Source organism: Rana temporaria, chromosome 4 (assembly GCF_905171775.1).
Source record: "Rana temporaria chromosome 4, aRanTem1.1, whole genome shotgun sequence".
NCBI lineage: Eukaryota > Metazoa > Chordata > Amphibia > Anura > Ranidae > Rana > Rana temporaria.
In genome coordinates, this window is record NC_053492.1 from 459592791 (window position 1) to 459615377 (window position 22587).

At 49.8% G+C, this 22587-nt stretch overlaps 1 long non-coding RNA gene across 1 annotated transcript in view; it reads left to right on the forward strand.

Annotated features, from left to right (window-relative positions):
- The first annotated feature begins 1172 nt into the window (after nucleotides 1-1172).
- Nucleotides 1173-22587, forward strand: part of LOC120938010 — a 113652-nt gene continuing 92237 nt past the window's right edge. Inside the window, exon 1 of the long non-coding RNA XR_005748773.1 lies at nucleotides 1173-1347. This is a non-coding gene — a long non-coding RNA (uncharacterized LOC120938010). The remainder of the gene's footprint in view (nucleotides 1348-22587) is intronic.

The window sequence follows — 22587 nt, forward strand, 5'->3', positions numbered from 1 at the left end:
TTCGAGTTTCACTTTAAGTAAAGTGGTTTTAAAGTCACAATTTACAAATCCTGGAACCCCCTCTGTTACAGAAGGATAAATAGTGCAGTATCTGTGTTTTTTTTTTAATTATGCAGGAAAATACCTTATTTCAGAGTGCGGCTGAGCGTTCACGTGACCTCCCGGCGCTCAACTTCCCCGATCCGAAGACTACAGTGGGAGGGGCTGAGATTCCCCATTGACTACAGCCAGGAGGAGAGCGGCGGGAGGTCAAGTGAGCGCACAGCAACGCTCTGAAATAAGGTATTTTACTGCATCAATTTTCAACCAGCCACCGTGTATTTACTGCGGCAATGTGGAGCTGTTTTGCGCAAAACTATGTACCTGTATATAGTTTGGTTTAATAGCCACTAGATGGTGAAATTGCACCGTGATTGGCTAGCGGGGGATGTCAATCATCAGGTCCTCCCATGTTCTCCTGCCACCCGCGATCATCCCTGTGAGAGGCAGAATGGTGATCTGCCTCTGTAAACAAGGCAGATCGCCATTCTGCAAGGGAACAAGATGGAGATCTTGTGGATCTCTGTCTTCCCCCAATCATTGCAACCCCCCCACAGTTAGTAAGCACCCCCTAGGGACACACTTAACCCCTTAATCGCCCCTGATGTTAACCCGCTTCCCTGCCACTGTCATTACTACAGTGCATTTTTTTGTATTGATCGCTGTATTTGTGTCACTGGTCCCCATAAAGTGTAAAAAGTGTCAGTTAGGTGTCTGATTTGTCCGCCGCAATGTCACAGTCCCGCTAAAAATTGCTGATCGCCGCCTTTACTAGTAAAAAATGTAATAAAATAAAAATTCCATAAAAATATTGCATCGTTTGTAGGTGAACTTACACTGGACTCTGTCCCCATGGCACTCGGTCCCGCTAGCCTGGAGAGCGACAGTCGTCCGTTCTGACACATCGTTTCGCCACTTTACCAGTCAGGGGATTTGAAATCGCAGCGGTTTTCTCTCCTCTTCTTACGTGTGATGGGAATATTCTGCATGCAAAATTGAAAATGACCCTTGTGCATGCTGGGATATTTTTTCCCAGGAATAGTTCTTAGAAGTGAGTATTCTTCATACCAGTAAACAGGCTTCTTTTTGTATCATAATGATTATTAGATGTTGTTTTCTGATAATGTAATGCTGTGTTTGTTATGCTTCTTCAGGTGGAAGTTTAATGTGTTGTTGTTTGTAGGTGGCATGCGGGGATAAGTGGAGTTATTTAGAAATGTATTTCACAGTGAAAGATCGCTGAAGAGCAAGTTCTCCGTTTCAGTCATTGAGTCGGCGTAAAGTCCCATGGTTGACTTCTACCTATAGGTAAGCCTATATTAACCACTTAAGCTCCGGAAGCTTTATCCCCCCCCCCCCACCCTTCATGACTTGGCCTTTTTTTGCGATAGGGCACTGCATTATGTTAATGGACAATTGCGTGGTCTTTCAATGCTGTGGTGTGCCAGTCTGACACATCGCTACACTGATCTCGGTAAAGAGCCTCTGACGGAGGCTCTTTACCATGTGATCGGCCGTGTCGAATCACAATGTAAACAGGATTATCCGTTGATCGGCTTTTCCTCAATCGCCTGATAGATGCGAGTGGAGGAGAGCCGATCGGCTGCTCTCCTGACAGGGGGGTCTGTGCTGATTGTTTATCAGCACAGCCCCCCTCGGATGCCCACCCAGGATCACCAGGGAAATGCCAATCAGTGACCAGGCAGCTGCCAATCAGTGCCCATCCCTAATGCCTTCCAGTGCCATCAGTGCCGCTTATCAGTGCCCATCAGTGCCACGTATCAGTGCCCAGCAGTGTCGCTTATCAGTGCCCAGCAGTGCCGCCTATCAGTGCCACTCATAAGTACCTATCAGTGCAGCCTGCAGTGCTGCTTATCAGTGCCCAGAAGTGCCGCCTATCAGTGCAACTCAGAAGTACCTATCAGTGCAGCCTTCTTCAGTGCCCATCAGTGTCCACCAATGCCACCCATGAGTGCCCATCAGTGCTGCCTATCAGTGCTGTATATCAGTGCCACCCATCAATGCCGCATATCAGTACCCATCAATGCCACCTTAATGGTGCCACCTTATCAGTGCCGCCTTATCAGTGCCCATCAGTGAAGGAGAAAATGTACTTATTTACAAAAAAAATCAACATTTTTGGTCTTTTTTTTATCTGTTTAGCAAAAAATAAAAACAGCAGAGGTGATCAAATACCACCAAAAGAAAGCTCTATTTGTGTCTACAAAATGAAAAAAAATCTGTTTGGGTACAGCGTAGCTTGACCGCGCAATTGTAATTTTTTTTTTTTTTTAAAGTACTCGAGAGAGGAGCTGGACTTCAGGAGTTGGGAGTAGGCAGGCCAGAGGCAATCTGCCACCTTTCTCCATGCCCCGGGTGGCAATGGCAGGTGCGTGAGGGGGTCCTCCCACACGGGGCAGAGGGACTCCCTATAAGGGAGTGAGAGGATTAGCCCGCTCAACCACCCCCGTTAGTCCTTCGCCTCTCTTTTTAGAGACTGCGTGGTCAAAGGGCGTGCATGTTAACCCAATTTCGAGTGCGTGTAAGTGTGGTGGTTTTTGTGGGAGGGGGGTGGGCGTACTAAGCGCAGGCTTACCTCGCATAGCACACCTACCGGGAGCCGGGCTGAGACCACCAAACTCAATTCACATGTAGCCGAGACCAGGACTCGAACCCCTAGCTGCAGAGGTGATGGTGGGCACCGGCCCAAGTAGGGCTAGGTGCCACGGACTGCCTGAGGTAATGGGACAGTCCAGGAAAGGGTTAAATGTCTCTCCCCTTTAGTTCCCCCCCTTCCTCCCTCCCTCCCTCTGGGAGGGTGGGTTTTACAAGGCAGACAGGACCAATTAAACAAGAACGAGGGGGTGGGTTTTGGGGAGCATGTGACCAAGGCTTTAAGGGGGGATTTCCCTCCCACCTTCTTCCTCTTACCTGCAGCAGCCCCCAGCAAGTGAGATTACCTTCCTTGGCTGTGTCATGGCTGAAGATCTGCTGGGTTTGATCCGGGAGCGGGTGCGGTCCGATGGAGGCTTCCTGGCTCGCATCACCGCCGACCTGGGGATGCCTGGACCGTCCCCCTCGCCGTGCCCGACTGCGGATGATCAGGTAAGGGGTCGGCGGGCTCCTCGCAGGGCCACCCGACCGCCTGTGAGGCTGAGTCCCAGTCCCCCCAAGGCTTTACAGCGGCGCAGAGGCACCGCTGTACCTGATTTGGGAAAAACGGGTGGAGGGGGCGTGGCCTCCGCCCGAGGGGGCGTGGCCTGCGCGCGGCGGCGCCGTAGCCCCGCCCCCTTCCTCTTCTGATCCTCGGGTGCCTGCACAAAGTGTGTGCCTGTCCCCCTCCCTGTTTTCCATCATGGGCAATGCTGTGGTGAGTGGTTCCAGCTCCTCGAGTAGCGAGGAGGCTGGCTTAGTTGCTGACCCCCCCCCCCCCTCCACCCCTGCTGCTGCAGTTGTCCCCTCCACTGCAGCTCTTCCCTCCACTGATTTAGCAGTGGATGTGCTGTCCCATCCTGGCCATGTGCTCACAACCCCCCCTCAGGCACCTTCAGCTGCAGGCCCAGATCCGGACAGTGCCTCCCTCTCCTCGGCTGAACACCCCCCCATCCCCCCCCCCCCCGTTCCGCGGGTCACAGGAGCGATCGGTCCCGTAGACGGGAGATGCGGTCACACTCCAGATCCTTGTCGCGCAGCTCTGGGCGGCACGGCCGGTACAGCAGAAGCCGTCGCCACAGATCCCCCAGGCGTCACAGCAGGTACTGCCGGAGATCCAGATCCTCCCGGTGGGGGTCACCATCCTCATCTGGTGGTTCCTCCAGGAGCCGATCGAGGGACCGCGAGGGCAGGCTTAGGTCTAGACAGGGTTCATCGAGGCGCTCCAGGCGGCCTTCTCACGCGGACCAGCCGTCCGGCGTGCCAGCATCCTCTGTGGCTCCCGTGGCCACGACGGTTTTGGTGGCTCCCTCTTCAGTTCCGGCTTTCCTTCCGCCCGTTCCCGCATCCGATTCTTCAGTGGTGTCAGCTGCCATACCTCCAGTGGTCCCTCCTCCTCCTCCATCTTCGGCAGTTAACGGTGAGTTTGACTTCGCAGGGATCTGGGGGGCCGGGGGTGGGGCGCATGCTTTGGTACCGGCTTTAAGGGCTTTATTGACGCAGCTGGAGCCCGGCTCCCAGGGGGTGGTTTCTCCTCCTTCGGGTAAACGGCCCCCGTCTCCGCCAAGGGCCGGTGTGCACAAGGAGGCCTTTTTCTGTGGGATTAGCCCGCTAGGGGCGCACGGTAGTGAAGACATCAAACAAAAGATATGGGAGAATAAGTACATAGATATATGGTCTTTGGTTTCAGCTGATCAGCACACCATTGATAGGGAGCGCAAGCCATATACTGACAAGTCATTCGAGCGTAGACCCCGGGTGGCCAGGACGATAGGTAACTGGCTGCAGGCTTTCGCTGTGCTGGGGGGTATTATGGGGGAAAAACACCCCGGACGCTGTTCGGAGCTCTTCGTGTATTTGGACTCAGTATACAATGCCTACAAGTCACATGGCGGCAGCGCCTGGTGGAAATATGACGAAGAGTTCAGAAGGCGCTTGGCGTTACAACCCGAGGTGGGATGGGGCTGCAAAGCGACGGATGTCTGGCTGCGGCTTATGATGGCGCAGAGACAGACTCCCTTTCTTGGCGGGGCCGCTGCCTCCTCAGCAAACCAGCAGGGCGCAGCGGCCACAAAGAGACCCGGAACGTGCTGGCTCTTTAACGAGGGTCATTGCAAGTTCTACGGCTTGTGCAAGTTTAAGCACGAGTGTTCCTCTTGCGGTGGTGCCCACGGAGCAGTTCGCTGCCCCCGCGGAGCAAAACCGGCGCAAAGGGTTGCAGGGCCTGTTGAAGGGAAAGACGCCGGTGAGCGTGGAAGAGATGCTCCCCTGGCTAGACCGTTACCCCAATAGATCAGAGGCAGAATTGTTGCGCATCGGTTTTTTGTATGGTTTTCTTATCCCCTTCATTCCCTCAGATTCACACCAACTGTCTGGCAATTTGATATCGGCTACTCTTTACCCGGATGCTCTGCGGGACAAGGTTAGTAAGGAGGTCAATTTGGGTCGCATTGAGGGTCCATTTTTATCCCCGCCGTTTCCTAATCTGAGGGTTTCTCCCTTGGGAGTGGTACCCAAGAAGGAGAGCGGTAAGTTTCGGTTAATCCACCATTTATCTTATCCCAGGGGTTCATCGGTTAACGACGGCATCTCTAAAGAGGAGGCGTCTGTTTCCTATGTCTCCTTTGATAAGGCTGTATTGTTGGTCCGACGGGCTGGCATAGGTGCCCTGATGGCTAAAACTGACAATGAATTTGCTTTCAGGTTGCTGCCGGTGCACCCGGATTGTTACCACCTTCTGGGTTGCTGCGTGGATGGCCTCTTCTATTATGACACTTGTTTGCCTGTGGGCTGTTCCATATCGTGCCACTACTTCGAAATGTTCAGTTCATTTTTGGAATGGGTGGTGCGATGTGCAACGGGTTGTAGATCCATCATTCACTATCTGCATGACTTCCTGATAGTTGCCCCGGCCGAATCCTCTCAGTGTCGTTTTCTACTTGACTCTTTCTGTGCTTTGATGAGCCGGTTTGGGGTTCCGCTTTCCGCTGAAAAAACGGGCATTGAAATCGATTCCCTCGAGATGGTCTTTAGGTTACCGGCGGACAAGCTCGAGAAGCTATTGGGTTTGATTAACGGGTTTTGCACGGTTGAAAAAGTTACTCTGCGCCAATTGCAGTCGCTGTTGGGCCTCCTCGTCTTTGCATGCCGTATCATGCCAATGGGTCGGGTTTTTTCGCGTCGGCTGTCTCTGGCCACCAGGGGTGCCAAGAGGCCGGAGCATCGCATACGACCGACTTCTTCACTAAGAGCGGACCTGTCAGTGTGGCGGCGTTTTTTGGGCACATACAACGGGTGCACGTGCTTCCTGTCGGACGAAGTAGGCAATCAGGAATTGTCTCTTTTCACCGATGCGGCTGGTTCGGTTGGGTACGGCGCTATTCTCGGGTCAAGTTGGAGCGCAGAGTCGTGGCCTTTAGAGTGGCAGGAGCAGGGTTTATGTCGCAGCCTGACTCTCCTTGAGCTTTTTCCCATCGTGGTGGCGGTTGAACTTTGGGGGGAGCAGCTCAGGGACAAGAAGGTCTGCGTCTGGACCGACAATAGCAGTGTAGTGCATTGCATCAATGGTCTGTCTTCCTCTTCGCTGCCGGTTTTGGCCCTGCTCCGTCACCTGGTACTCAGGTGTCTGGAATATAATATCTGGTTCAGGTCTCGTCATGTTCCCGGTGTAGATAACGTTATCGCTGACTTACTGTCTCGTTTTCGTTTCCAGGAGTTTCGGAATGTTTGCCCGGGGGCGGATCACTGACGGTCTGCCTTGCCCGAGATCCCTGTGGACCCTGGTGTCGGGAATTTGATGCCCCTCATTGCTGCTTCGGTGACTCCGGCTACCTGGTCCAATCATGGTAAGGCATGGAATGCCTGGTCGGGGGTGGCGGGTGACAGGGACGTGGCTTCCTGTGGGAGGGTCCGTTTTCAGGTACGGTGGATTGTCTCTTGTGTTTGGAGCTTTCTGGATGTTCCGCTGCGGTGGCTCAACGCCGCATGGGGGGAGTTGGTTCAAGGATAAAAAAAAAAAAAAAAAAATTTCACCTAAAGCTTCGCGGTTGACAGGATTGCACAAAACATTTCAGTGTCTTGCAAGCTTTAAAGGGTTGGCGGAAGGTGCACGGGAAAAGGAACGGTAGGCGTCCAATTTCCTTTGCCTTGCTGAATTCTCTTGTCGGGGCAACGTTTACGGTATGTTCCTCTCCTTACGAGGGGCTCCTTTTTCTACGGCGTTTTGCTTGGCTTTTTTCGGAGCGTTACGGGTAAGCGAACTGGTGGCGTCCTCGGCTACTGGTCCCGGGGCCTTTTTAGGGATGACGTCCTACTGTCTAACGGGGTGGTACAAGTCCGGGGAGAAAGTCCAAAACAGACCAGCTTGGGAAAGGTTCTTGGCTACGCCTTGGGGCGGTGGGGGGGACGCTCTGTCCAGTTGCCATGGTAACGCAGTTCCTGAAGGTGAGTCCTGTTGGGAAAAAAAATTTTGGTGCATGCTTCTGGGGCCCCCCCCCCCCCCCTTTACGCGGCTCCAGTTCAGTGCGGTTTTCAAACGCTGCCTTGTGGCTGCGGGGTTTTCAGCGAGCGATTTTGGCACACATTCGTTCAGAATTGGCGCGGCTACGGAAGCGGCAAGGGCCGGATTGGGATGGGTGACATTCAAAGAATTGGTAGGTGGAAGTCGGGGTGCTATGCAGGCTATGTTCGCCCGGAATTGTTGTTATAATGTTTTTTCCCCTTTTTCAGGTCCTGGTGCGCCGGTGGTGCACATTCTGGGCCATTCTTATATCCATCGGGCCGCGCAGAGGGCCATTTGTCGGCCGGGCGGCAGGTCCCGTTTCCGGTGCAGGTTCATTGGAGAGGTATTGGGGGTCTCCCCTGGTCGCGGATACTGATGGAAGCAATTCAAATTGGCGGCGTGTCTCGGACGCCGGTGGTGTTTGTTATCCATGCAGGGGGGGAACGACATCCGCTCCCTGCGGGTTCCGGAAATCATTACCCTGATGAGAATGGATTTGGAACGGATGGTTTTTCTTTTTTCAGAAATGATGTTGGTCTGGTCTGAAATTATCCCTCGGGTCACCTGGCAGGAGGATAGGGATGCGGCAGCAATTGAGAGGGCTCGTAGGACAATTAACGCACGCATGTCCCGGTACGTCAGGGCCAGATCAGGGGTAGTGGTGAGGCACAGGCAGCTGGAAGGGGACAACAGGCGGCTCATGGGTCAGGATGGAGTCCATCTTAACGATATCGGGTTCGATATATTTTTGTCTGGTCTTCAGGACGGCATAGAACAGGCCCTTTATATTTTGGGTGGGGGTCGGAGCCCAGTTTGAGGGGCTGTGCTCCTCCTGTGGCGGTAATAATAATAAAGGAAAAGGGGGAAGGCTTTTATGCCCGTCGGTTTAGGCCGGCGGCTGGCTGGTTGCTTCCCCCCCCCTTGGTAATTTACCATAAGATGGTATTAAGGTTAAACAGATGTTGTTTATGTTTTAACAAATAAAGCTGTGGCCGACCCCTACGTCCATTCAAGGATAATATGTGTGGAGTTTTTATTTATGGAAAGGGGGGAGACTAGGACATAGATATGGGTAAGTGGTTGGTTCAGGTAGTCTGGTGGGCACCGGCCCAAGTAGGGCTAGGTGCCACGGACTGCCTGAGGTAATGGGACAGTCCAGGAAAGGGTTAAATGTCTCTCCCCTTTAGTTCCCCCCCTTCCTCCCTCCCTCCCTCTGGGAGGGTGGGTTTTACAAGGCAGACAGGACCAATTAAACAAGAACGAGGGGGTGGGTTTTGGGGAGCATGTGACCAAGGCTTTAAGGGGGGATTTCCCTCCCACCTTCTTCCTCTTACCTGCAGCAGCCCCCAGCAAGTGAGATTCCCGCCCTCCCTCCCCTGGTTTTTTCCCGTTTTATCCAACAGCTTAGGTGGTTTAAAAAAAAAAAAAAAACAAAGGAAATAAAAGGATATATATTGTTAAAAAAAAAAAAAAAAAAAATATGGAAATGTGCGAGTAACAAATGTTACGGTGGTGTTATGACGGTGGTTATCCCGTACGGTTTACGTTTTATGGCTTTGGTTTTACAGGCCTTGTTATCGTGTCTAAGTGAGATATTTATTGTTAAGTCACAGCTGGCGGTAATAATAATAAAGGAAAAGGGGGAAGGCTTTTATGCCCGTCGGTTTAGGCCGGCGGCTGGCTGGTTGCTTCCCCCCCCCTTGGTAATTTACCATAAGATGGTATTAAGGTTAAACAGATGTTGTTTATGTTTTAACAAATAAAGCTGTGGCCGACCCCTACGTCCATTCAAGGATAATATGTGTGGAGTTTTTATTTATGGAAAGGGGGGAGACTAGGACATAGATATGGGTAAGTGGTTGGTTCAGGTAGTCTTGGCTTGTCAGCGCAGTGCCGATCGCGTTGAGCCACCGCAGCTCCCGCAATTGTCATTTAAACAGCGACAGCGCTGAAAGCTGAAAATTGGCTTGGGCAGGAAGGGGGTGTAAGTGCCTGGCATTGAAGTAGTTAAGGAATCCCCAGTAACCTCTGAAAGAATCCGAGGGGTCCATGGAACCCTGGTGGAGAATGGCTGGTCTAGACTGATTTGTTGCTGAGCATGCGCACACTTGACGGTTACGCTAGCAATGCTTTTTTTATGAGATCTGAACAATTCCAGCAAGCTAGAGTCATATTAATCTGTTGCACACAATAGAAAGGTTGGACACCTTTGTGAATGGCCATGATTGTACAGCATTGGGTGCGGAATGGAAGGAGAAGGGAGGGAGAAAATTAGCTTCATGGTGAAATCTTAGCAATGATTTCAATGTCATGTGCCTGAGTGTAAAATATAGAGTGGGAAGAAAGAAGACAGCGTGTGGTACGCCAATAAGAGAACCAATGCTGAAAATTATTATTTCAAGTGACAAGTACTGATTCACCACACACTTGCGTCTTCAGAAAACCTCCCTTAGCTTTTCAGCAATTTTCAGCGACGTCCACAGCATTGCACGATTCACAACACGGGGTTCAATGCAAAGTATACCAATTTATTTAAAATATAGCCCTTGTTGGTGGGATGAGCAGCATTGTGGTAACCACGGCAACAAGACTTCATCTCTGCGGGGGCAGATCCAGGCACACATCCGAGGGTGGTGAAAGATTTAACAAGAGAAGTAGAATGGAACGCTGAGATCTGACTCAATCTGTTATTGTTATTAGTAGTGGTGGCAGCATTTCTGTTATCATAGTGTAGCCCTTTGGCTTATATAGGAGGATGGTGCAAAGAACCAATAAGATTTGCATAATACAGTTACTATTATATTGCACTTTTTCTATCACACCAGATACTTCTACTGTATATTAGTTGCTGTCATGACCTGGAAATCTGCGCCCAGTAGAAGTGGAGTGCTTGACCAGGACTGTTGTCAGGAAAGGTTTCACCCATTGGTGGCGCTGGTGGTCCTGTGGATTGCAGTACTGGGGCCAGATTCACATAGAGATACACCGTCGTATCTCTGAGTTAGGCCGGTCGTAACTATGCGACTGATTCATAGGGCCAGATTCACAAAGAGATACGATGGAGTATCTCAGATACACCATCGTATCTCTGATTTTTACTGGTCCTATCTATGCACCTGATTCATAGAACCAGTTACGCATAGATAGGGCTGAGATCCGACAGTGTCACACTGTGTTACACTGTCGGATCTTTTTTTGGATTTAAAAATGGCGCCGGGGGCGTTCCCGCTGATTTACACTGAATAATATGTAAATCAGCGAGATACGCGAAATTCACGAACGTACGCGGACCCGACGCTGTGTTTTTACGTCGTTTCCGTAGCGCGGTACCCGTCGTATACTTACCCCTGCTAAAAGCAGGGGTAAGTATTGTTAAGTATGGCCGTCGTTCCCGCGTCGAATTTGAAATTTCCTACGTCGTTTGCGTACGCCGATTCACGAACACGCGCGTCGCAAGTCCCGCTCACGTCGCAACCACTGACGTCCTATTGACGTCAGTGGGAGCAATGCACGCCGGGAAATTCCCCGGACGGCGCATGCGTATTTAAATCGGCGCGGGAGCGCGCCTGATTTAAATAGTACACTCCCCCAGCCCCCGGAATTAGAATTCCGCCGGGGAAGTTAGGATCCGCCGTCGCAAGTTTGGAGGTAAGTTGTTTGTGAATTAGCCACTTGCCTCCCAAACTTGCGGGAGCGGATCTAAATTCACGTAGAACGAGCGGATCTATAGATCCGCTGCGCTACGTGAATCTGGCCCATAGAATCAGTTACGCATAGATATGCCTAAGATCCGACAGGTGTAACTGTGTTACACCGTCGGATCTTAACTGCAATTTAAAAATGGCCGCTGGGGGCGTTCTCGCTGATTTACGGCGAGAATATGTAAATCAGCAAAATACGCCAATTCACGAACGTACGCGGGCCCGACGCAGTGTTTTTACGACGTTTACGTAAGGGTTTTCCCGGCGCATAGTTACCCCTGCTTCTATGAGGCGCAGCCAATGTTAAGTATGGCCATCGTTCCCGCGTTGAATTTTTGTTTTTTTAACGTCGTTTGCGTACGTCGATTCACAAAACCGCTCGTCGCAAGCTACGCTCACGCCGAAACCAATGACGTCCTAGCGACATCATTGGGAGCAATGCACGCCGGGAAAATTCGCGGACGGCGCATGCGCATTTAAATCGGCGCGGGGACGCGCCTGATTTAAATACTACACTCCCCCTAGCCGCGGAATTTGAATTCCGCCGGGGGATTTACGATCCGCCGCCGCAAGTTTGGAGGTAAGTGTTTTGTGAATTACCCACTTGCCTCAAAAACTTGCGGCAGCGGATCTTAAATCAGATAGATTACGCGGATCTAAAGATCCGCTGATCTATCTGAATCTGGCCCCTGGTGTCCACCAGCATGTGTCTTCTAACAGTTAGCAACTGTAATGAAAGGTTTCACCCACTGGTGGCACTGTTAGATTCTTGGGCCATAGTACCGGTGTCCACCAGCTGGTGTCTCTTGGCAGTATGGAGCCAACAATATCCTCTACGATCAGGCGTCATCTGAAGCTGATTACAGCTGTGTATAAATACCCGGCAAGCTTTCACATACTTGGTATCGTCCTTGTGACCTGCTGCCAGTGAACCCAGTCCTGTAACATTTAACCTGTGTACCTGATCCTGTCACCCTGTGCATCTGATCCTGATTCTGATCCTGTCACCCTGTGCATCTGATCCTGATTCTGATCCTGTCACCCTGTGCATCTGATCCTGATTCTGATCCTGTCCCTCCTGTTACCTTGCATCCCTGCCCTGCAGCCTGATCCCATCCACCTTCTCCCTCTCCTGTCCTGTTCCTTGCCCCCATCTGCTGATCTCCTGTGAATGACCCTGGCCTGGCTAATGTTTATGATTCCGGTATTCCCCATTTATTGTATATTCCTGTCTGAGTTTGTTATTTGTGGGTCCCGGTCTGTTAGCTGGTTTGTTTCTGTTTTTATTTTCACTTAACAAGCGTTTGGTTTTCCTCTGTTGCTATCCACGCAGTTCTGGTCACATCTGATTCATGACAACTGGTTGAGGCAACGGGGTAGATGGTGGCAAAAGTCAGAGTTGAGGGGGAATTTACTAAAACTGGAGAGTGCAGAATCTGGTGCAGATGTGCATGTTAGCCAATCACCTTCTAACCACATCTTGTTTAACCGCTTAACCCCCGGACCATATTGCTGCCCAAAGACCAGAGCACTTTTTGCGATTCGGCGCTGCGTCGCTTTAACTGACAATTGCGCGGTCGTGCGACGTGGCTCCCAAACAAAATTGGCGTCCTTTTTTCCCCATAAATAGAGCTTTCTTTTGGTGGTATTTGATCACCTCTGCGGTTTTTAGTTTTTGCGCTATAAACAAAAATAGAGCGACAATTTTGAAAAAAAATTATATTTTTAACTTTTTGCTATAATAAATATCCCCCAAAAATATATAAAAACACATATTTTTTTCTCAGTTTAGGACAATATGTATTCTTCTACATATTTTTCGTAAAAAAAAATTGCAATAAGCGTTTATTGATTGGTTTGCGCAAAAGTTATAGCGTTTACAAAATAGGGGGTATTTTTATGGCATTTTTATTAATATTTTTTTTATTACTAGTAATGGCGGCGATCAGCGATTTTTTTTTTCGGTACTGCGACATTATGGCGGACACTTTTGACACATTTTTGGTACCATTGGCATTTTTATAGCGATCAGTGCTGGACTTGTGACGTCATTGATCTTCTTTCCCTTTTTCAGGGAACAGACGATCAGTGACACTGCCACTGTGAAGAACGGGGAAGGGGCGTTTACACACACCTCTCCCCGTTCTTCAGCTCCTGTGACTGATCGTGGGACACCGGCGGCGATCAGGTCCACGGGTTCCTCGGCTGGGGTCACGAAGCTTCGAAACAGGTCATGGCTGGGCCACGGCTGGGCCCTTAAAGGGGACGTACCCTTCCTTGATTGTGCCCAGCCGTGCCATTCTGCTGACGTATATCGGCGTTAGGCGGTCCTTAAGTGGTTAAGGTGAAAAAACATCTGATGAGGCCAAGCCCCCGTTTTACTTACCTGACCCCTTGAAAGTCCCGCGCTCAGTCCCGAGATCCTCTTTGCTGCTCAGCCTGGCCGCTGATTGGCTAGAGCAGATGGATTGAGAGCAGCGCAGCCATTGGCTGGCGCTGCTGTCAATCACATCCAGTGACGCGGCGGGCCGAGTGATACAGCGAGCGGCTATGGCCGCTCGCTGTATCACAGGAGAGCGTTCGCAAGGACTCATCACCATGTGAGCGCTCTTGCATGAATGTGATGAGTTATTGCGGGGAGGACCAGAGACAGCTGCCGAGGGCCCCCAGAAGACGAGGATCGGGGACACTCTGTGCAAAACGAACTGCACAGTGAACATGTTTGTTATTTTAAAGAAAAAAAAAATCCTTTATTGACCATTTAAGCTCTGCCAATAAAAGCTGGAAGCTGATTGGTGTCTATGCAGAGCTGCACCATATTTTGCACTCTCCAGTTTTAGTAAATCAACACCTTTGTGACATTTCAATAAAGTAAGAAAAAAGAGCCCCAAATGTAGAATGCGTCTTTGCGCTGTGTGTTAGTTTATTTGTGTCTGTCGGAGTGTTATCAGATCTTACCTGAATTTTATTCCGGTGAAGTAGTGAGGCTCACCTTGTGTTTAGGGTGCCGTGTCCATGATGTTTCCACCATCCAGTGAATGTCAAGCGGCTAGATTCAGGTACCTGCGCTTGTTCCCACGGCGGCGCAGCGTATCGTATTTACGCTACGCCGCCGTAACTTACAGGAGCAAGTGCAGTATTCACAAAGCACTTGCTCCGTAAGTTGCGGCGGCATAGCGTAAATGGGGCCGGCGTAAGCGCGCGTAATTCAAATGTGGAAGGGGGGGCGTGTTTTATGTAAATCTATGATGACCTGACGTGATTTACGTTTTGTACGGACGGCGCATGCGCCGTCCGTGTACATATCCCAGTGTGCATTGCTCCCAAGTACGCCGCAACGACGTATTGGTTTCGACGTGAACGTAAATTACGTCCAGCCCTATTACCCAGAAAAAGCCTAACGTAAACAAATTGCGCCGGCCGTACGTATGTTTGTGAATCGGCGTATCTAGGTAATTTGCATATTCTACGCTGAAAACAACGGAAGCGCCCCTAGCGGCCAGCGTAGAATTGCACACAATTATACGCCGCCGTATTCAAGTTACGTCGGCGGAGGAAGCCTATTTTTTGAGCGTATCTGCCTTTGAGAATCGGCGTAACGATACGCCGGCGCAGATTTGAAATTACGGATTATCTGGAGATACGCTGCCATAACAGGTACCTGAATCTAGCCCAAGGTTTTTTGTCCACTAGTCTGGGAAAACTTCAAATCCACCTAGAGTGGGAGGAAGGCAGAGCGTATCCTGTTGCTGCAGCGAATAACCATTACCGTGCAAGGCTAAAAATACACATAATAGCTCCTGCCTGGCTGTGCAGAAAAAAAAAACACTCTTCCTAAATCAATTTGCTTGTTGTCTGATATCCACTCCACCCATCAAATTCATCAGGAAATGCAAAAACTTTTAGGACATCAGCTTTTTTTCCCATGCATAAGAGGTTATTTATCAAAGCACATTGCTAATAAAAAGAAGTCATCTTGTTCTGATGGCGGCAAATTCTTAAAGAAGGATACATTACGATAGTGACTTGTAATGACTGTATTATAATTGTAGCGCCTGGTTCAGAAAAGGTGCTAGTGTAAATTTAGAGGGGGTCAGAGAGTTACCATATTTGCCGGCGTATAAGACGACCCCCAATTTTTCCAGGAAAAATTTTGGTTTTGGGATATACTCGCCGTATAAGACGACCCCCTTCCTACTAGTCTTTCTGGAAGCTGAGGGGTAGCCAGAACAACCGCTGACAGGAACAACCGCTGACAGAAACAGGCTTTCTTCAGATCTCACTGTGCCATTACATTACATGCCTCACTGTGCCATTACATTACATGCCTCCACTGTGCCATTACATGCCTCCACTGTGCCATTACATTACATGCCTCCACTGTGCCATTACATGCCTCCACTGTGCCATTACATTACATGCCTCCACTGTGCCATTACATGCCTCCACTGTGCCATTACATGCCTCCACTGTGCCATTACATTACATGCCTCCACTGTGCCATTACATGCCTCCACTGTGCCATTACATGCCTCCACTGTGCCACCACATGCCTCCACTGTGACACCACATGCCTCCACTGTGCTACCACATGCCTCAACTGTGCCGGCCAAGACGATCTCCCTACCTTACTTTCTTTTCAGATTTTGGCTTCCAGGCTGCAGGCATCCATAATTCAAAAGCCGTGCCTCCTCCTCAGACTGTTCCACGATTGGCGGAACACTCATTTTCCCAGCAGTGCCTCTGTTCAGTGTTAGGGCAATAATACCAAATAATACCAGACCATAATAATAACTTGGCAGAGGGTCTAAATCTACCCCACTCTATTCAAAACCTAAAAAAAAAGTTTTTATTTACATACATTATGTAGCACTACCCCCGAAGGAGCTGCTGGTTTGTTTTGGGTGGCATGTTACCTCATGTTTTCTCCGCCATCTAGGGTACTTGAAGAGAGTGTATTAAACGGAATGTCCACACAACAGGCGTCTTTTCTGTGCTTTTATTACCCAGCCGGGCAGGCCTGGACTGGGACAGAAATTTGGCCCTGGACTTCATCCAGACTGGCCCACTTTGACAGGTCTCTCCCATGGCGGCCGGACAACTCCTGCACCCCCCCCCAGCCACACCCCCTCTCCCCCTTCACTAGCCGTTCTACTTTATTAGAGTAGAACGGCTGTTACTGGTACTCTTCTAGGCAGTACCAGTGGGGAAGCTAGACATTATTTCACCCGGGGCAAAGAATCAGTTAGGTGCCCCCCCTTATGGGACAAGATTAGGCAGAAGTGAGAAACTCCCAGGCCATAGCTGTTGAGTCAGCTGTCTGTCCCCTCCCCCTTGCTCCTCTGTCGCCCCCCCTGCTTCTTTGTTCCCCCCAGGTGAGCGCTGCGCGGAGGGAGAGACAGAGGAGCCATCGGCCCACCGGGAACCTCCCTGTAGTCCCAATGGCCAGTCCAACAGTAGAACTTGGTGAAGAGATAGTAGAAATTAAGAATAGCAGACCAGGTGTATGTAAATGGGAAACCATCCTGCTTCCAATGAATAATTCTGTCTCACCACTCCAGCCGGAGTGAATGTAGCGCACCTGGACAGGCCTCTCTCACCAGCCTGGCAGCCAGAATGTCACTCGAACGTGGGGTTAAGTCTCTGCCACAGACCCTCCCAATGGTTGAACACAATGGAGACAATAGTGGTCCGGAATCCTCCTTAACAGATTCAACACCTGGATCTCCTTCAGGTAGTTTTGGTTCGGGTTACCGGCTGATAGGCCGAGACTGAGTCTAGATAGATGGAGAAGTGCATTGGGTGCCAAGCCCCGATGTCTGCCAGGACCTGCCGATCTTTCTCAGGAGAGGCAGAACGGCGGTCTGCCTATGGAAACAAGGCAGGCTGCCATTCTGTGAGGGGAAGATGGAGCTCTTGTGTTTCTGCGAAGCATGAACACAATTCTCTGTCTTCCCCCAGTCAAAGCACCTCCCCCACACAGTTAGAAAGCACTCCCTAGGAGCATGCTTAACCCTTTGATTGCCCCTGATGTTAACCCCTTACCTGTCAGTTTCATTAGTGCAGTGACAGTGCATTTTTTTTGTTAGCACTGATCACTGTATTAGTGTCACTGGTCTGCAAAAAGTGTCAAAAGTGTCCGATTTGTCCGCCGTAATATTGCAGTCCCGCTAAAAATCACTGATCACCATCATTAATAATAAACAAAAAAAAATCCATGAATATACCCCCTATTTTGTAGACACTATAGCCAGGATTCACAAAGCACTTACGCCGATGTATCTCGAGATACGCTGCGTAAGTGTAACTATGCGCTGTTGTATCTGTGCGCCGTGCCCACAATCTGAGATACGCCTAAAAATAGGCTTCCTACGACCGACGTAACTTGCCTACGCCATCGTATCGTGGGCGCATATTTACGCTGGGTGCATTTGCCACTCCCATTGATTTTCTATGCACATATGCAAATGAGGGAGATACGCCGATTCAGAAACTTAGTTGCGCCCGGCGCATAATATACGCGGTTTGCGGCGTAAAGTTATTCCCCATATAGGAGGCGCAACTCATGCAAAGGTATGGACCAGGGAACACAGCCGTCGTATGTTTTGTCGTTTATGTTGTACGTGAATATGACTAGGCGTAGGTTACGTTCACGTTGTAGGCAGTAATTCGACATATCTTAGGCAGTTGTTTCGACGTGATTCTGAGCATGCGCACTGGGATGCGCACTGGGTTGGCGATTCGTATCTTTCTGGCGCTCAGCCCATCATTTGCATGGGATCACGCCTCATTAGCATGGCTCACGCCCACTTCCACCTATGCTGGCTTATGCCGAGGAAACCCAGCGTATCTTTAAGAGCGAGTGGGAGCGGGTGCTTTGTGAATCCAGTGCTTGCCTCTGTGCACTGCGTCGGCGTAGCGTATATTAGATACGCTAGGCCCGCCTAAATATGCGCCGATGTATGTGAATCCGGGCCATTAACTTTTTGTGCATTTTGTCCATTTTTTTTTTTATTTGGAATGTTTCATAGCATAAAGTAAAAAATTCGATTTTTTTTCAAAATTGTCAGTCTTTTTTTGTTTATAGTGCAACAAATAAAAAACGCAAAAGTGATCAAATACCACCAAAAGAAAAGAAAAAAGGACCCGTGCCCAGCAATGCAGCCTCACGAGTGCCCAGTAATGCAGGCTCACTAGTGCCCAGTAATGTAGGCTCACTAGTGCCCAGATATGCAGCCTCACCTGTGCCCAGGATAACAGCCTCATCTGCCCAGGAATGCAGCGTCACCTGTACCCAGGAATGCAGCGTCACCTGTGCCCAGGAATGCAGCATCACCTGTGCCCAGCAATGCAGCCTCACCTGATTCCAGGAATTCAGCCTCACCAGTGCCAAGCAATGCAGCCTTACCTGTACCCAGGAATGCATCCCCACCTGTACCCAGGAATGCATCCCCACCTGTACCGAGAAATGCAGCATCACCTGTTCCCAGGAATGCAGCGTCATCTGTACCCAGGAATGCAGACTCACCTGTGCCCAGGAATTCAGTGTCACCTGTGCCCAGCAATGCAGCGTCACCTGTGCTCAGCAATGCAGCTTCACCTGTGCTCAGCAATGCAGCGTCACCTGTACCCAGGAATGCAGCGTCACCTGTGCCCAGCAATGCAGCTTCACCTGTACCCAGGAATGCAGCGTCACCTGTGCCCAGGAATAAATAAAAAAAATGTGTGGGTGCTGCAATTGACTTTGGTTTTTTGAACATACCCCTGTAAAACCTCAGACAGAAAAATAATACCTCCCAGTAGCATAATTTCCTGTGATCAGGAGTAGTACTAGAAATTTTGAGCTCAGCAGCAAATTACCATCCAAACCCCCAACACCCCATTCAGCCTCCAGCCTACCATCAACCCTAATGCCTCGTTTCCACTGAGCGGATCGGTACGGTTCGGTTCGGTACGCTATTTTGGGTGTTTCCATTATGAAAGCGTGCCATAAAACCGAACCGTACCGGACCATTCTGGGTCCTGCTTCAGATGTGGGGCCATAGAAAATGGAACGGTTCCATTAGGGCGGAGATGCAATACATTCCACTGATTGGTGGATGTGCTAGGCATTTTTTCTAAATCCTGTATGGTCCCGACGGTCCGATTTGCAGTGGAAACGCTCACGAGAATAGACCGGTCCGTTCTAAATCGTTCCAAATCTACTGACCCGAAACCGTTCCGTTCAGTGGAAACAAGGCAATACTGCTCTATCTAGTTACCTTTTCTCCTGCAGTTCAACATTTGCTCACTAGATGTCAACCTCATAGTAACAACTCCAATACCGGATGGAAACAAAATAACAGAATGCATCCCTTGTGAACGTTTTGTTTTGCTATTTGCTACATTTATAGATCAGCCTGAATCTTGGAAATGTTATGGAAGAGAAAACTGTAGATGAACACCTTGATGCGTAGACTTTATTAAAGTAGAAGTCTGATCAAGAGCTAGCTCAAACCTTCTCCCACCCCCATTCTAAGCCCTATACTAACTACCCTATAAAGCCCCGGTGCCCAACCTGTGGCCCTATAGTACATTATTAGCCAGATTCAGGTAGCCGGGCGCATCTTTGAGGCGGCGCAGCGTATCGTATTTACGCTACGCCGCCGTAAGTCAGAGAGGCAAGTACTGTATTCACAAAGCACTTGCTTTCTAAGTTACGGCGGCGTAGCGTAAATGGGGCCGGCGTAAGCGCGCCTAATTCAAATGAGGATGAGGGGGCGTGTTTTATATAAATGATTGGTGACCCGACGTGATTGACGTTTTTTACGAACGGCGCATGCGCCGTCCGTGGACATATCCCAGTGTGCATTGCTCCAAAGTACGCCGCAAGGACGTATTGGTTTCGACGTGAACGTAAATTACGTCCAGCCCCATTCACGGACGACTTACGCAAACAACGTAAAAATTTCAAATTTCGACGCGGGAACGACGGCCATACTTAACATTGACTAGGCCAGCTATTTGTTCGACTAACTTTACGCCGGAAAAAGCCGTACGTAAACGACGTAAAAAAAATGCGCCGGGCGCACGTACGTTTCTGAATCGGTGTATCTAGTCATTTGCATATTCTACGCCAAACTCAACGGAAGCGCCACCTAGCGGCCAGCCTAAATATTGCACCCTAAGATACGACGGCGTAGGAGACTTACGCCGCTCGTATCTTAGCCTAACTTAAGCGTATCTGACCCTCATTCCCTTTATTAGGTCTACAGTTTCAAGCATTACAGTACATATATTGAAATGTGTGGCCCTCTCAGGGGCCACATGTGGGGCCCTCTTTAGCTCGTAAATTTAACAACCCCTGCTGTAAAGGAAAGATGTGTATACACTTACCTAGTCTAAGGACGCTCTGGTCTGGTCACGCTCTGGTCTGGTCACGTGATCTCCCCAGTGGCCGACTTCAGTGTAGAGGAATGGCAACAGCAATCACTGCAGAGCCTGGGTGGTGGCATCATCCATAGACTTACTATGAGGCATCCGTTGTTCCTCCTTTCCTCTAAAACCCAATCACTAGACCAGACTCAAGTGCCCTTAGATTGGGTAAGTATACACATCTTTCCTCTACAGGGTAGTTAGTATGGGGCTTAGAATAGGGGTGGGAGCAGGTTTAACCTCTTGCCGGTCGAACTATAACCAAATGACGGCTACAGCGCGGTCACACATTTCCGGGAGGGTGTCTATAGACGCCCATCCTGAGAACGAGCTTCCCGCATGCCCCCTGGTACACGCAACGGGAAGGACCTGTGATCGCTGTGTGCCTTGGACACCGTGCATCACAGATCACAGTAAAGGGCCAATCACAGAGGCCCTTTATCATGTGATCAGCTGTGTCCAATCACATCTGATTACAATGTAAACACACTTGCCGGTTATCGGCATTCCTTTCCTCACGCGCTGTCACAGCATGAGGAAAGCAGAGATGGTTACAGGCAAGTGTGACAGGGGACATGTACACAGATAATCAGGGTACTGATCATCGGTGTCTTGATTATCAGTGCAGCCCCATCAATTCCAATCAGTGCCCATGAGTGGCACCTATCAGTGCCACATATTACTACCCATCAGTGCTGCCTATCAGTGGTGCCCATTAGTGCCAAACAGGGGCACCTATCAGTGCCACCCATCAGTGCAGCCTCATAAGTGCCTCCTCATCAGTGCTGCATATTAGTGCAGCCCATCAATGAAGGAGAAAAATTACTTATTTGCAAAATATTATTACATAAACTAAAATATTTTTTGTTTTTCATTTGTTTAGCAAAAAAAATGTAAAATATTAGCAAGCTATATTTGTGTGAAAAAAATAAATAAAAAAAATAATTATATACGTATAGTGTTGTATGACTGCGCAATTGTCATTCAAAGTGTGACAGCGCTGAAAGCTGAAAATTGTCCTGGGAATGAAGGGGGTGAAAGTGTCCAGTATTGAAGTGGTTAAAACAAACTCAATCGTTTCAGCATTGAGGATGAGCCCAGCAGCTACAGCCGCTGTCTCGGGTCCTCATTGGATAGATTGACAGCAGCAGGAGACACTGGCTCCCGCTGCTGTCAATCAAATCCAGTGACGTGGGAGCCAGGGGGCGGGGCTGAGTCCTGCTCTCTGTGTCAATGGATGCTGCTGCAGGACTCGGGAGCACGCCCGCACGAGTGCCTCCAAGGAAAGCGACTCTCCGTGGGGGGCACTCGATGAAGAGGAGGGGCCAGGAGCACTGCCATGGCACCCCAAAAAATAAGGATCGGGCCGCTCTGTGCAAAACCCTTGCACAGTGGAGGTAAGTATGACATGTTTGTTATCTAACCACTTACCGACCAGCTCACCCACATTTACGTTGGCTCGTTCCCGCGAACTGACGAATGGGTACATTGGCTCCTTTAAGAGTCATAGCAGGCAAGCGTGCCCACTGCACGGCGGGGGACACGATGTCCGCGATGTCCTCCGACCACCCACGATCGCAGCCACGAGAGCCAGAATGGGGATGTAATCACACACATCCCTGTTCTGACAGGGGAGGAGAGACAGATATGCTGTTCCTAGTAATTAGGAACAGCGATATGTCTCCTCCTCCTCCAGTCAGTCCCATCCCCTCCATAGTTAGAAACACTCACGAGGGAACACATTTAACCCCTTGATCGCCCCCTAGTCTTAACCCGTTCCCTGCCAGTGACAATTATACAGGAATTAGTGGCTATTTTTGGCTCTGATCGCTGTATAAATGTCAATGGTCCCAAAAAAGTGTCCGATCTGTCCGCCGCAATGTCGCAGTCTCGCTAAAAATCACAGATCGCTGCCACTACTAGTAAAAAAAAAGAAATATTAATAAAAATGCCATAAATCTATCCCATATATTTGTAGACACTATGGGGCAGATTCACAGTAGAAATATGCCGGCGTATCTACTGATACGCCGGCGTATTTTCAAATTTGCTGCGTCGTATCTTTAGATTGAATTCTCAAACCAAGGCTTTAGGCTTCGATCCGACAGGTGTATACTTTGTACGCCTTCGGATCGTAGGTGTAATACTTTGGCGCCCGCTGGGTGGAGTTTGCGTCGTTTTCCGCGTCGGGTATGCTAATTAGCTGTTTACGGCAATCCACGAAGGTACGCGCGTTCGTCGCATTCTCTTACGTCGTCGCTAGTCGGCTTTTCCCGGCGC